Raw genomic sequence first — 14,575 nt, forward strand, 5'->3', positions numbered from 1 at the left:
TGTAACTAACATAGTAGCATGACCAAATTCCCAAGCATATTAGGATACAAGAAAATTAGTATATGGGTTACGCATCTATTGTAACTCTTTAGCTTATCTAAAATAAAGCATTATTTTTCACTTCGGGTTACAAAATAATCTATATTATTGGCTGCCATGAGGTTTGTAGTATTAATAATCAGGTGCCATCCTTCATGTTCTAATTAAGACACATCAAAGTGAATGCTAGCTAATTGGAAATGTACACCAATTGCCACCTGAATATCCATATGAATTTGACAGATAAGAACGAAGACAAGGTAGTCCACACTAGAGCCATATGTATTTAGAATACACAACCAATTTTAAAAGCAAATCATTAGAATTGACACAATTTAGTGTATGTACAAGTTCAATTCCTAAAAGACTTACATCAACCCTAAATTTTGAATTTCATGTAAACCCAAAATTTGAAACCTAAAAACCTATTGTAATCGTAATTATATTATAAAAAGAAAGAAAGTGAAGAAACTAGACATACCAAAGCAATTTCATCTTAGTGAAGAATCGATAGTAGATCTACGCAGTTGTTTCATAACTCAAGGGGTAGTGAATTTTGGCGTCAGCGATAAATTTCGGCGAGAATCGAGAGGTTCTCGTGTAACTGTATGACTATGCATGTGGTTGCATCGAAGATGGGAGTTAAAATGTATTAGGGAGTCTATGGATATAGCTAGGGTTTTAGAATTATGGGGGAAATAGGGGATAAAAAATTGCTATTCTTGTATCATCTGTATGTGTGTGTTGCTATGTCGTCTATGGATGTGTCAAAGAGGGAAATGAACAAGTGTGAGGGATTTCAGAATTTTTGGGGAAATAAAGAGGGAAAGCTGTAGAATTTTTAGAGAGGGAAAGCAAATCTACGCAGTTGCATTAGCTATTAGAATAATGCAACAATATAAACATTATTGCAATGGTTATTGGACTAATCGTTGCAATAGGTATAAATGGCATTGCATAGAGTCTTAGCTAATCATAAATGGCTAGGGTCTATTCTGAATTGGATAGAGTCTTAGCAATAAGGAATGGCTAGGGTCTATTCTGATTTGGATAGAGTGTTAGCTAATTAGAAATGTTATGGATGTTATGAATCTGTAGAAATGAATTTTATGAATGAAGGTGATTTTGACTATAGTCCTTATTTGCTCACTATGTATCCAAAAGCGCCAGAGTGGGACGCAACCATTCAAATATTTCACAATGTGTAGAATGGCCCCTAAGTTTGAGAACATAATAATAGGTCAATGTTGTCATGTTGCTATATAAGGAACAAAGATGTATAACATTGTGTCTAAGCTGAAGCTTATTAAACTGGAGTTAAAGATTTTGGATAGGACAAGTTCAATGATGTTCAGGCTGCAGACTTGAATGCTTTTCATGATATGGAAAATGCCCAAAATCTAATCCATCAAAATCGAGTTTATTACTCTTCCATTATTTTATAAAGTGTATTTTTGAGAAAAAGGGTTTGAGTGAACTCTTGTAAGTGTGAGAAAGCTTTGAGTGAAGCAAGAGAAAGAGAAAGAGAAAGAGAAAGGAACTTCGAGTGAAGTTTGAGAGAAAACGTCAGTTGTTGGGAACTGTCGTTGGGAACTTGAGTTGAGTGACTTAAGTTGAGAATCGAGAGAAAAGTAATAGGTTGTAATCAGAGTTGTTTTGGCCTATTATAGTGGAAATTGTTTAAAATCCCTTGTGGTCGAGGTTGTTTCTTCCTACTAGGCCTAGGAAGTTTTTCCTCGTAAAATCTCTCGTGTTCCCATTGTTTGTTCCCAAGTTTACTTTTAATTCCGCAAAAAGTAGGGCTTATTCTCTCACTATAATTCACCCCCCCTCTTATAGTGCTCATATTATACAACAATTGGTATCAGAGCGGGAACTCTAATATTCAGGAAACCCTGTTGAGTTCAAGATCTTGAAAAATATGAATACTAGAGAGAAACTGGAAGAAGGGTACTCTACGCAGAGGCCACCAATGTTCAATGGTAAGTTTTACACTTACTGAAGAACATAATGGAGATCTTTATCAAAGCCGACAATTACCAGGTATGGAGAGTCATAGAGGTAGGTGATTTTGAAGTCACTACCACTAATGACAAAATGAGGTAATTCCTAAATCTATATCTGATTTTGATAAAGCTGATTTCGAAAAGATGGAAATTAATGCTCTTGCTATAAAACTGCTTCATTGTGGTCTTGGACCTCATGAACACAATCGTGTCATGGGATGTAAAACCGCAAAAAAATTTGGGATCTTCTTGAAGTCACTCATGAAGGTACGAGTGAAGTTAAGAGATCAAAAATAGATCTTTTGATGAACCAATATGAACTTTTTCAAATGAAATCAAAAGAGTCTATCCAAGACATGTTTACACGCTTTACTAATATATTAATGAGCTAACATCTCTTGGTAAAGTGATTACATCTGAGGAACAGGTACGAAAGGTCCTAAGGAGCCTTCCTGGATCGTTGGATGGCTAAGGTAACTGCCTTACAGGAAACTAAGGACTTTACTAAGTTCAATTTGGAACAACTTGCTGGTTCCCTCATGACTCATGAGTTGCAATTGGACAATGAGAATGGAGCATGTCCAAGCAAAATCGATTGCCTTAAAAGCTGATGAAATGAAGGCTCAGAAACATGAAGAAGAATCGCTCTCATGGTCCGAAAATTCAAAAAATGTTTAGGAACATGAAGAATGGAGATTACAAAGGTAAGAATAAGAAATATTCTAACAAACTTGTTTGTCATAAGTGTGGCAGTTCTGAGCACTTCATCAAGGATTGTCCCCAATGGGAACAAGAAAAAGGCAAAGGAAGGGAACGAAGCAGAGATAGGAACAAGAAATACAAAAACTCCTATACTCGATCTGACATGAAGAAAGCTATGGTTGCTGCATGGGGAGACTCTGACTCGAGGAAGAAGATGATCCTCAACCAAATGAGGAGACTGCAAACTTCTGTCTTATGGCTCTTGACAATTCCGAATCTGATGAAGAGATTGAATCTCTTGAGGCAAGTCTAGACACCATCAAAACTCGTCTTAATTCTTTAAGTAAAGAAAAATTATTTGAGTTTATTGTTGACGCTGTAAATGATTGCAAAGATGAACCATTAAACTAAAACAATGTCAACATGCTTTAAGTGTAGCAAAGGAACATACCTCTTGGCTTAAAAGTGTTCGATTGATATTGAGAAAAGATTTTTCGAATTGTTTGACAAAAATCTTAAATTAAGAGGATTTCGAAAATCTTAAAAATGAGAACTACTTGTTAAGTCTTGAGTTATCACAACTAAAAGAGTTTGTTCCTGAAGTAAGTTCATTTGACATTAAGTCAGTTCCCTTGCAAAGTTTCAAATCTGAAATAAACGAATTGAAAAATCATGTTTCATTTTTGGAAATTGAAAATAAGAACTTGTAGGGGAACTGCACCAAATGAGAAATGAAAAGAAAATGCTACCTATTCCAAACTGGATTAAGAACCCTCAAACAAAACGAACTGAAGGTCTTGGTTTTAATCACAAAAAGAAATTTGAAAAACCTAAAAGAGAGTTGATTTACCAAGTGATAAAGTTTGTATGTTTTGTGGGAACACTGGTCATTTTAGGAACTCTTGTCCTAAAAGACTTGGTCGCATCAATGAGAACTTGGAAACAAGTAAAGTAATTTGGAAAAAGAAATCTATTGTTCCTGAAGGAAAGGAACCCAAGAAAGATTGGGTTCCTAACTCTAACAATTAGTTTTCTTGCAGGTTGGAGTGAGGGGGAACAACACATGGTACCTAGACAGTGGTTGTTCTAAGCATATGACTGGAGATAAATCAAGATTTCTCTCACTCTCAGCCTATAATGGTGGAAGTGTGACTTTTGGTGACAACAAGAAAGGTAACATAGTTGCCATGGGCAAAGTTGGTAAGTCATCGTCACATTCCATAGAAATGTGTTTCTAGTTGATGGATTAAAGCATAACTTGTTAAGTATTTCCCAATTCTGTGATAGAGGGAACTGTGTGAAGTTTAATAGTGAAAAATGTTTGATTAACAATAGCACAAAGGATATCATTTTGGAAGGACAAGGAAAGGGAACACATATGTTGTGGATCTCAACCTTGTTCCCAAAAAAAATTCACATGCCTTAGTGTTATTGATGATGATTCATTTTATGGCACAAGCGTCTAGGTCATGCTAGCTTTTCCTTGCTTGACAAACTGCGTTCTAAAGAACTAGTTTTAGGTTTACCCTCTACTAAGTTTCATTTAGATCATGTGGTGATGCATGCGCAAAAGGAAGCATGTTAGGTTCCTCAAGTCCAAGAATGTGGTAAGTACCACAAGACCTTTAGAGTTAATACATATGGATTTATGTGGACCTATGAGGATACAAAGTAGGAGTGGAAAGAAATATGTGTTAGTAATTGTAGATGACTTCTCTAGATTTACTTGGGTTATTTTTCTTTCTAGCAAGGACGAGACTTATGATGAGTTCCTTGTCTTTGCAAAGAAAGTACAAAATTTGAGTGGTCATAATTTACTTCACCTTAGATCCGACCATGGTAAAGAGTTTGAAAATTTAAGTTCGATGACTTTAGCAGAGACAATGGATTAGATCACAATTTCTCAGCCCCTAGAACACCTCAACAAAATGGTGTGTTGAAAGGAAGAATAGAACACTAGAAGAGATGGCTAGGACTATGTTGATAGCTAGTGGCTTCCTAAAAACTTTTGGGCAGAAGCTGTGAATACTGCTTGTCAATTATAAATCGAGCCATGGTAAGACCTTTATTAAATAAAACGCCCTATGAGTGTATTTTGGTAAAAAGCCCAATATTACATATTTCAGAACATTTGGATGTAAATGTTTTGTTCATAATAATGGGAAACAAAATATTGGAAAATTTGATGCTAGAAGTGAAGAAGCTGTATTCTTAGGATATTCTTCTAGTAGCAAGGCTTATAGAGTGTATAATAAAAGGTCTATGTGTGTAGAAGAAAGTGTGCATGTTATTTTTGATGAAACAGATAAATTTGATGCAAGCACACAGGTTGAAGATGACTTCGAAATAGGATTGCAAAAGATCTAAGTCTTATTGATGAGACTTTGGAAGACGAAGTCATGGGAACAAAGCCAAGGGAACAACATCCTGTTCCTGTTCCCAATGAGGAAGAAGAGGAACTAAGTGATGATGCACTAGTGAATGAATCCACTATTGTTGAACCTGGTTCCCAAGTACAGGGAAATGAAGATGATCAAGGAAACCAAGTTTCCATCCAGGATTTCCAACAAAGCCTTGGAAAACTCATCGTTCCCATCCTGTGGAACTAATAATCAGTGACATAAATAAGGGAACTCAAACGAGATCTCAATTGAAAAACTTTTGTGCTTTTCATGCTTTTCTTTCTATGTTGGAACCTAGGAATCATGAAGAAGCTCTCACTGATGCTGATTGGATCGTAGCAATGCAGGATGAACTTCATCAATTTGAAAGAAACAAAGTTTGGCACCTTGAACCTAAGCCTAAACATAACAAGGTTATTGGTTTAAAGTGGGTGTTTCGAAACAAATTAGATGAGTTCGGAACTATCATAAGAAACAAGGCCAGGTTAGTTGTGAAAGGATACAATCAACAGGAAGGCATTGATTATGAAGAAACTTTTGCTCCAGTTGCAAGATTGGAAGCAATTAGAATCTTCATAGCTTTTGCTGCCTTCATGGGTTTAAATTGTATCAAATGGATGTAAAATGTGCTTTTCTAAATGGTTATCTTAATGAGGAGGTATTTGTAGAACAACCTCCAGGTTTTGAAAATAAAGAATTTCCTAATCATGTCTTTAAGCTTGACAAAGCTCTTTATGGGTTAAAGCAAGCTCCAAGAGCATGGTATGAAAGACTTTCTAAGTTCCTTCTTGAAAATGAGTTTAAAAGAGGAAAATTGGATCGAACCTTGTTTTTAAAATCAAAAGGAAAACATTTATTAGTTGTTCAAATATATGTTGATGATATTATATTTGGTGCCACTAATGAATCTTTGTGCAAGGACTTTGCTAATCTCATGAGTAAAGAATTTGAAATGAGTATGATGGGTGAGCTCAACTTCTTCTTGGGGTTGCAAATCAAGCAAACAGAAGAAGGAATCTACATCCATCAACAAAATACATAAAGGAACTATTGAAAAAGTATGGTTTGGAAGCATCCAAAGTAATCATACACCTATGGGAATTCAACCAGATTGGATGAAGATTCTATAGGAAAAGTGTGGATCAAACCAAAGTATCGAGGTATGATTGGCTCATTACTATATCTAACTGCAAGTCGTCCTGATATTGATTTCAGTGTGGGTTATGTGCAAGGTTTCAAGCCAATCCAAAGGAATCTCATCTCACAGCTGTGAAGAGAATCCTAAGATACCTCAAGGGAACAGATGATTTAAGCCTATTCTATTCGAGAGTGATACCTTTGAATTGAAAGGATTTGCGGATGCTAATGCAGGAGATCTGGTCAATAAAGAAGAGTACATCAGGTATGGTTCAGTTCCTTAGTCATAGTTTAGTTTCTTGGAGCACCAAGAAGCAAAACACAGTTGCTTTATCTACAGCAGAGGCTGAATATGTTGCAGCAGCATGTTGTTCCCAAATGCTATGGATAAAACAACAACTACGTGACTATGGAATCTACTTTGAATGTGTTCCCATCTATTGTGATAATACTAGTGCTATTAGTATTTCTAAAGATCCCGTACATCATTCAAGAGTCAAACACATCCATATTAGGCATCACTTTCTGAAAGATAATGTTGAAAAGGGTCTTATTAAAATGGAATTCTGTGAGACTGAACGTCAAATTGCAGACTTACAAACCCTTAAATAGAGATAGGTTTGAGAAATTGAGACTTGAACTTGGCTTAATCAATTGAAATGATTGCTACATATTCCCCTTTGTGTTAATTCTTTGGCATTATGTCTGGATGTGCATATTTGATGTTTTATTTGCTTAAATACATCACAATTCTTATATGATTATTTCATATGTATAAGTAAAAATGTCTGAAAACTGCTCACCAATGTCCAATAATATTCCCCTTATTGTTCATAGGACAATTCTATGCCTTAAGTGATGAAAAGGATTAAAAGAATTAATGGAGTTCCAAAGTAGCAAAATTTCATTGTTCCATTCATTGTTCCCAAACGCTGTTCCCATGCGTATTGATTAGATTTTTTTTCAAAATTCGAAAAACCAAAAATATTCTGTTCAGATTTTATTTCCTAAAAATCTGATTTTTCTTATATCTCTCAAGTTAGTTGAAGATATTTTTAATAGAAGATTTTTTTTCAAAAACGTGTAAATACACGGTTTTATATTATTCTTTCCTTAAACAAAACAAATTTTTTTCCTTCCTTCTCATAAAACCGAAATATCTCCACAAAATCTGACTACCAAAAACACTTCTCACTCTCTCTCCTCCCACAAAGCCGAAAAACCCTCTCCTTCATCCACTAAAATTGAATCACCAACACCCATGGATATTTCTCCCAATTCTTCATCTAGAATTCTAAGGAAAAGGAAGAAACTAGAAGAATCGGTTGAAATGGAGGTTGAAGAAGCTCATGCAACTAGTGAGGGGGAATCAGATGTTCCCGAGAGAGGAACAACTCGTGTTGTCGAAAAAATTCCACGGCAACTAGGTATGTGCATGGACTTTTTATTGATGTTTCTTGGTGCAAAAGAGTAAACTTTCGTCAATTCTTAATATGATTAAGTTTCAAGGTTGGGAAAATCTTTTTGTGAAATGTTATGGAAATAGTTTGATTCCTAAATTGATGGAGAATTTTGTGAAAACTTTTCCATGGATGAAGAAGGAAATTGTTCCACCTTGGTGAAAGGAACTCAAATTGATTTTAATGCTAAAATTTGGGTAAATGCTTGGTGTTCCCGTGAGAGGAACGATGTTTTTTCAAGAAACAACGTGGTTCATATCCATTTTCGGACATTTCTTTGATCAATTGATTGTTAAGTATGGTGGTCAAAAGGGAAAAACATTTCTTGATCATAATCTTCTTTCCCCTTATCACAAAATTTTGTTTCACATCCTCAAGAAAGCTTTATTGCCTCGTCTTTCCAAACGTGCTCAAGTTAGCATGTTGGATTTAATTTACATTCATTGTTTACTCTCACAAACACATAAACTTTCCTCTTTAATGATTCAACATTTGAGTCATTGCATTGAAAATGGATTTGTTGTTGGATATGGAGCTTAGTAACCGAAATTCTACTTAAGTTTAAAGTGAAAATTTCGGGAACTCAGTCCATTGGGTATCACGGGAAATATGTTGAATGTGCGTGCCTTGAATAACTTAATGTTTGTGTTGTGAATGGAGAAGTTATTAAGGGACGTGCTAATCTTGATGATGATGAGGATGATGATGTGGATGATGAAGTGGAAGAAGAAGAAGAAGAAAAAAGAAGTTGAAGAGAAGAAAATGAAAAGAAAAGAAAAGAAAAGAAAATCAAAAAAAAAGAAAATGAAAAAGAAAAGAAGAAGTAAAAAGAAAGGGAAGAAGGTGGTTGATGAGGTGGTGAAACCGGTTTGAAAAGCACTAGAGCTAGTCAAAGGTTCAAAAATGAAAGTGCTTAATTTTCCTTTGCTGATGCCGAAGAAAGTTTGAGGAAGATGAAGTAAAGGTGATTGATAGGGAAGATTATGAATCTAACCTACCTCCTTCTAGGGAACCGACTCCTGTTCCCATGGAAACCAATCCTCCTTTTCCTCCATCTCCACAAAAATCCCTCACCCTCTACCCTAGCACCACAAAATGATCCTATCCCTCCCTCTACCTCAAAACCCTCCTGTTCTGTTCCTAAAGCTAAGAAAACAGGTACTGTTCCCATTCCAGAGGAACAACCTGATGTTCCCAAACCTAAGGAACAAACAGACAACCCCTCCTTCTCAAGCTCCCTCGTCTTCTCAAAATCCTACCATTGGTTCTACATATACTCTAGCTCATGCTAGAAGGTTGGATTCTTTGTTTTCCTTGGTTATGGGTCATTCGGAAGCAATGATGGAGTTTGCTACGGAAGCTAAGGATTTAAATGGGTTGGTAAAAGGGGTTATGAGCAAAGTTGACAAAGCCTTGGATGGACAACAAGAAATTATGGCTCGGCTTGGTGAACTTTCTTCCTCCATTCAAGCAATGAACTCTAGATTGTTGAAGTTGGAAGACATTGTGCTCAAGGGAAATGATACATTGGCCGAAAATCATCAAGAAGTGATGGCAAAGCTTCATGATGTGGTGGAAGAAGTAGAACAACCTCCCTCTCCTAAATCATAAACTTTTTCTTTAGCTTGTTTTATTTTGTGTGGGAACATGAACTTTGTTTAATATTTGTCTTTTCTATCCTTCTCCTTTAATCATGCTACAATGGAACTTTTTTGCTAATTCTAAGTTTGATCTTTTTGCATGTGTGCGTCTAAATGAATGGCTAATATTCTTGGATTGCGGTTTTTGAGAGTTGAATGCTTTATTTGCTTATACTAACCAACTTATTTCTTACAAGTTTGGTGGTGTGATGTGTTTAGTGAATAATATTCATCTTTTTGAAATCGTGGACTATGTTTTTGAAGATGCCAAAGGGGGAAAGATAAGGCAAATCAGAGTAAATTTTTTTGTCATGAATTATGTTCTCATATTTCGACTTTACAAAATAAAATAACGAGTCTATAATACTTAATTTAACTTGGTTACATACTTTGTTAAAATTATTTTTATATGACTTATGTGTATTATTTTTAGTATATGCCTTTTGTTGCCATCTTCAAAAAGGGGGAAATTGTTGACCCTTGAGTTTTGAAGATGACCTAACCACAAAAGACATAGTATATTTTATTTATGTTGTTGCAAGGTAATTCATGCTCGAGCTAAGAGAATACTTGATTGAAGATTAAAGCGGAGAATTAATCAAGATCGAAGTAAAGATGTTCGAGAAATGAAGAATCAAGCATGGAATGAAGATTAGAATACATTAGGGTATTTATTAATCTTCTTGTTAAGGTTGAGTAAAGCTTTATTAAGTTCGTGGTGAATTCTCAAAGGAACTTGGTTCTGTTCCCATGAAAGGAACAGACCTGGCACTATAGGAACAAGGCTTAGGAACAAGACTTAATAATTAGGGAACAAGACTTTAAAACTAATTTAGGAACTTCTAAGTGACTAATATTGTGCGCCTAAGTAATTGTGTGCCCAATATAGTTGTTAGAGTTTTTAGGGATAATTTGACTAAGATCCATATTTTAGGAAGATAGTTTAAGTTTGTTAGGAAAAGATTTTAAATTAACTGATTTTCAAATATTATCTTTTTAAAATATATATTTTATCTTTTATATTTTATTTAAAAGATTTAGTTTTCGAAAATTTATTTTCCGGTTTTTAAAATGTTTCGGATTTTTGAATATAAAAATGTTTTCCGGTTTTATAAAAGATTTTGAAAAAGATATTTTTCCTAAAAACTAGCTAAAGATTTTTATTATTTATTTCCTAAATCTAGATTACACGCCTAAAGTTTACTGCTACAGTTTATGTTAGTGGATTTAGTGGCTTAAGTTAATTATCCTCCAAGTATTTAATTAAATTAAATAAGTTAATTATTCTCCAAGTTTTGCAAAACCACGTATATGTTACTGCTTCTATGAAGTGAAGTAGTGGATTAGTGGATGCTTACATGACATGGAATAATTAATTTAATTTAAATTAATTAAACATCATGGAGAACATGTGATAATGGTCTAAGTTAGTGGAAACATGTCTTGTCTTAATGTCTATAAATAGGCGCCTAATTCATTTGAGAAAATTGTGTCTGACTTTATTAGTAAAATGTGTTGACTTAGTTAATTTGTCTTAAGTTATCTAAAGTGTCAGTGCCTTTCCTTAAGAGAATTCATACTTACATTAATCGAGTTTATTACTCTTCCATAGTTTATAAAGTGTATTTTTGAGAAAAAGGGTTTGAGTGAACTCTTGTAAGTGTGAGAAAGCTTTGAGTGAAGCAAGAGAAAGAGAAAGAGAAAGAGAAAGGAACTTCGAGTGAAGTTTGAGAGAAAACGTCAGTTGTTGGGAACTGTCGTTGGGAACTTGAGTTGAGTGACTTAAGTTGAGAATCGAGAGAAAAGTAATAGGTTGTAATCAGAGTTGTTTTGGCCTATTATAGTGGAAAGTTGTTTAAAATCCCTTGTGGTCGAGGTTGTTTCTTCCTACTAGGCCTAGGAAGTTTTTCCTCGTAAAATCTCTCGTGTTCCCATTGTTTGTTCCTAAGTTTACTTTTAATTCTGCAAAAAGTAGAGCTAATTCTCTCACTATAATTCACCCCCCCCCCTCTTATAGTGCTCATATTATATAACAGAAGCCAAGTATGTGAAGGCTAGGGACAAGTGGTTCGAGTTGTGGAATGAAACTCTATACAAAAGATCCTTCAACCGGCCTCTTCTTAAGTGCATCAGCAGGAAGGAGGGATTGGACGTTTTGAAAGAGTCGCATGAAGGAGCATGTGCCTCCCACATTGGGGGGAGGGTGTTAGGAGAAAAAGCTCTAAGGACCGGCTATTTCTGGCCGACCTTGAAGTAGGACGCCTTGCTTTACGCTAAGAAATGTGATAGTTGTCAAAAGCATGGCAATATCTATCAGAAGCCGTCCAATTACTTAACCCCAATCCTATTTCCTCTTTCCTCTTTGCTCTTCCCTTTGCTAAATGGGGAATGGATATTCTTGGTCCTTTTCCTATTGCGGCCGGCCAAAAGAAGTTTGTAGTAGTGGCCGTCGACTACTTTACAAAATGGGTGGAGGCTGAAGCACTGAGAGGATAACCACCAATGACGTCAAAGGGTTCATCTGGAAGAACCTCATCACAAGGTTTGGTATGCCTCAATCAATTGTTTTTGACAATGGACCGCAATTTGAAACACCCAAGCTTCGTCAATGGCTGGCCGTCAAGGATCAAGGCTCACTTTGCTGCAGTGGCTCATCCACAAGCCAATGGGCAGGTCGAAGCTTTTAATAAGATCTTGTCGGCCAGAATCAAAAAGAAGTTAGATAATGCTAAAGGATTATGGGTTGAAGAACTGTAGTTGGTCTAATGGTCAATAAGGACAACGGCCAAGAACTCCACGGGAGAAACTCCATTCATGCTGGTATATGGCTCTGAGGCCGTCCTTCCTATAGAGATTGAAGAACCAACCCTGTGGGTGATGATGTACTTAGAAGATGCTAACTGGGCAGCTCTCCGGACGGCCCTGGATTTAGTCCCTGAAGTCAGGGGCAATGCACTGGTGAGAATGCAACTCTACAAGCTAAGGATGGCAAGGGAGTTTAACAAAAGAGTTGCAAGGCGTCCGTTGAAGCTTGGGGACCTCGTCTTGAGGAAGATGGAAGCACTCGGCCGAGCTAAGGAGCTAGGAAAGCTCACTCCTAACTGGGAAGGACCCTACAAAATAATCGAAGTAGTTCAGAATGGCACCTTTCGTCTGGAAGGCATGGACGGGCGTTCTATTCCTAGGACGTGGAATTCTGATACTTTGAAAAAATACTTTGTTTAGGGTATCTTGAGAAATTGTAATCTACTCTTAATGCATCACAATCAAAAAAGTAGAAATGTATACATGTACCTTGACTATCCGTCAAGCAAAATTCATATAATACAGCTCTACTTCCCTATGACTCTTTGTTTGATTTATTTGCTTAAGTTATATACTATCGTCCAAAGCTAACTAATACAACAGAGCAGCAAGTAAGCACACCTTCTATTAGGAGATCGGCCAACATGTTATCATCCTAATATGGATAAGTACATAAAATTGGCCGTTCGTTTACTTAAAGAGTTAAACATCTCCTAAACAAGGTCGGCTGGAATTAGGACGCCTTAGTAAAGATATCCTACTTTCCGTCCAAAAGCCCAAAATTTAGAAATAACAACCTTAGTAAAGGAACAAGTTATTTCATAATTCAACAAAGATGTACGGGTCGCAATCACCTTCATAAAAACGTCCAAGTTATTAAACAAATTATGGCTTTTCTCCTTCTTGAAACAAAGGAAGGTTATCAAAACCTCCTCGTCCAAGAAGGGGGGCATATAGGGGCATAATTTATTAAAAATAACTAAGTCTTTGTCCAATGACGAATGATTGTCAAAGTTCAGGCCGAACAAGTTATTAACTTAGCAGATTATAAACTCACAAGTTTTTGCTTAGGCATCTGACGAACGTCCTGACCTACTCGTCCAAATAAGAGCTATTGGTTCAGACGAAGTAGAGTATGACAAATTGCTTTCATACTTGAGCATTAATGTTTAGGCAACTGATAAATGTCTTGATACACTCGGCCAAAAAGAGCTATTGGATCAGGCGAAGTCTTTTAAGACGAATTGCTTTTATACTTAGGTATAAATACTTGATCAAAACAAGGCGTCCATTGCAGGAAAGTGTAAAGCATTGGAAATGAGGAAAGATAATTTTTATAGATAAAGAAGAGATTACAAGCTAATCTAAAAATTACAAAGCTAAACTAGATAGCTACAAGTGCAAAAAGGCCTACGGCCGAGAGAGGGGAATGGGGAAAGCTAGGCCTCTAGAGGAATGTTGATTCTCTTCGTCTTAGGCTTCGGCTCCGTCCTCTTCCTCGTCTTCTGAAGATTCCTGGAAGACGGGGGGTTCCTCCCCTTTAATGTTAGCCTTGTACAGGCTCTCCTGAAATTCTAGCCGGCGAACATACCTGGGGACATCGTCCTCCTCGGCTAGCATTTCAAAAGCCTGCACAGCCCAAGCCTTCGAAGTATTGATTGCTTCGTTCATAGCCTCCTTGGCCGCTTCCTCGGTGGCCGAAAGTTCCAATTTCAGCATATGGCCCTTCCCTCGGAGATAGCGGTTCTATCTCTTGAGTTCCGCCGCGGCTACCAAGGCCACATTCCCCTCCTCCTGGAGAGCATCCTTCTCTTCCAAAAGGCTGGTCAGCCGGAGGAGATAATTTTTGATTTGGACCTCCATCTCAGCCGACCGTTTTTCCCAGGTTGTCTTTGACTGCTGGTGCAGCAGCTAGCTTCCACTCGGCCATGGATAACTGGGCATGGTCGGCAGCTTTAGTAACGTCAACAACAAGCTTTTTGTTCTCTTTTCTCAGCTGTCGTGCCCAGTGTTCGGCCATAAAACTGCGAGCAAAGAGTTGTCAAAGGAAAAACGGGAAGTGTTAGGGCGGATGCAAACTTGAAGAAATATATCTAAGTATAAAATTTCAAGGCGTCTAAAGAAAAGTTACCTCTGCAGCCAGTTAAGACATGCAGCCAACATGCCCTGATGAGGCTCTCCTCAAACCCTTAGTGTAAGTTTCAGGGAAGCATTTGAAAAGCTCCAGCTTGAGCTTCTCTCTGTCCGCCGAGCTCATCTTCGAAAAAGCGGCCGAAGACTCGTCGTCAGAAAGAGTTGGAGAGCCGGCCGGAGCTTCTTCAGCTTTGCCCTTTCCCTTATCTGAAAGAGGTGACTCGTCAGTATTTTTGATGGGTATTACGACC

This window comes from Beta vulgaris, chromosome 1, assembly GCF_026745355.1.
Source record: "Beta vulgaris subsp. vulgaris cultivar EL10 chromosome 1, EL10.2, whole genome shotgun sequence".
In the NCBI taxonomy this organism is placed as follows: domain Eukaryota; kingdom Viridiplantae; phylum Streptophyta; class Magnoliopsida; order Caryophyllales; family Amaranthaceae; genus Beta; species Beta vulgaris.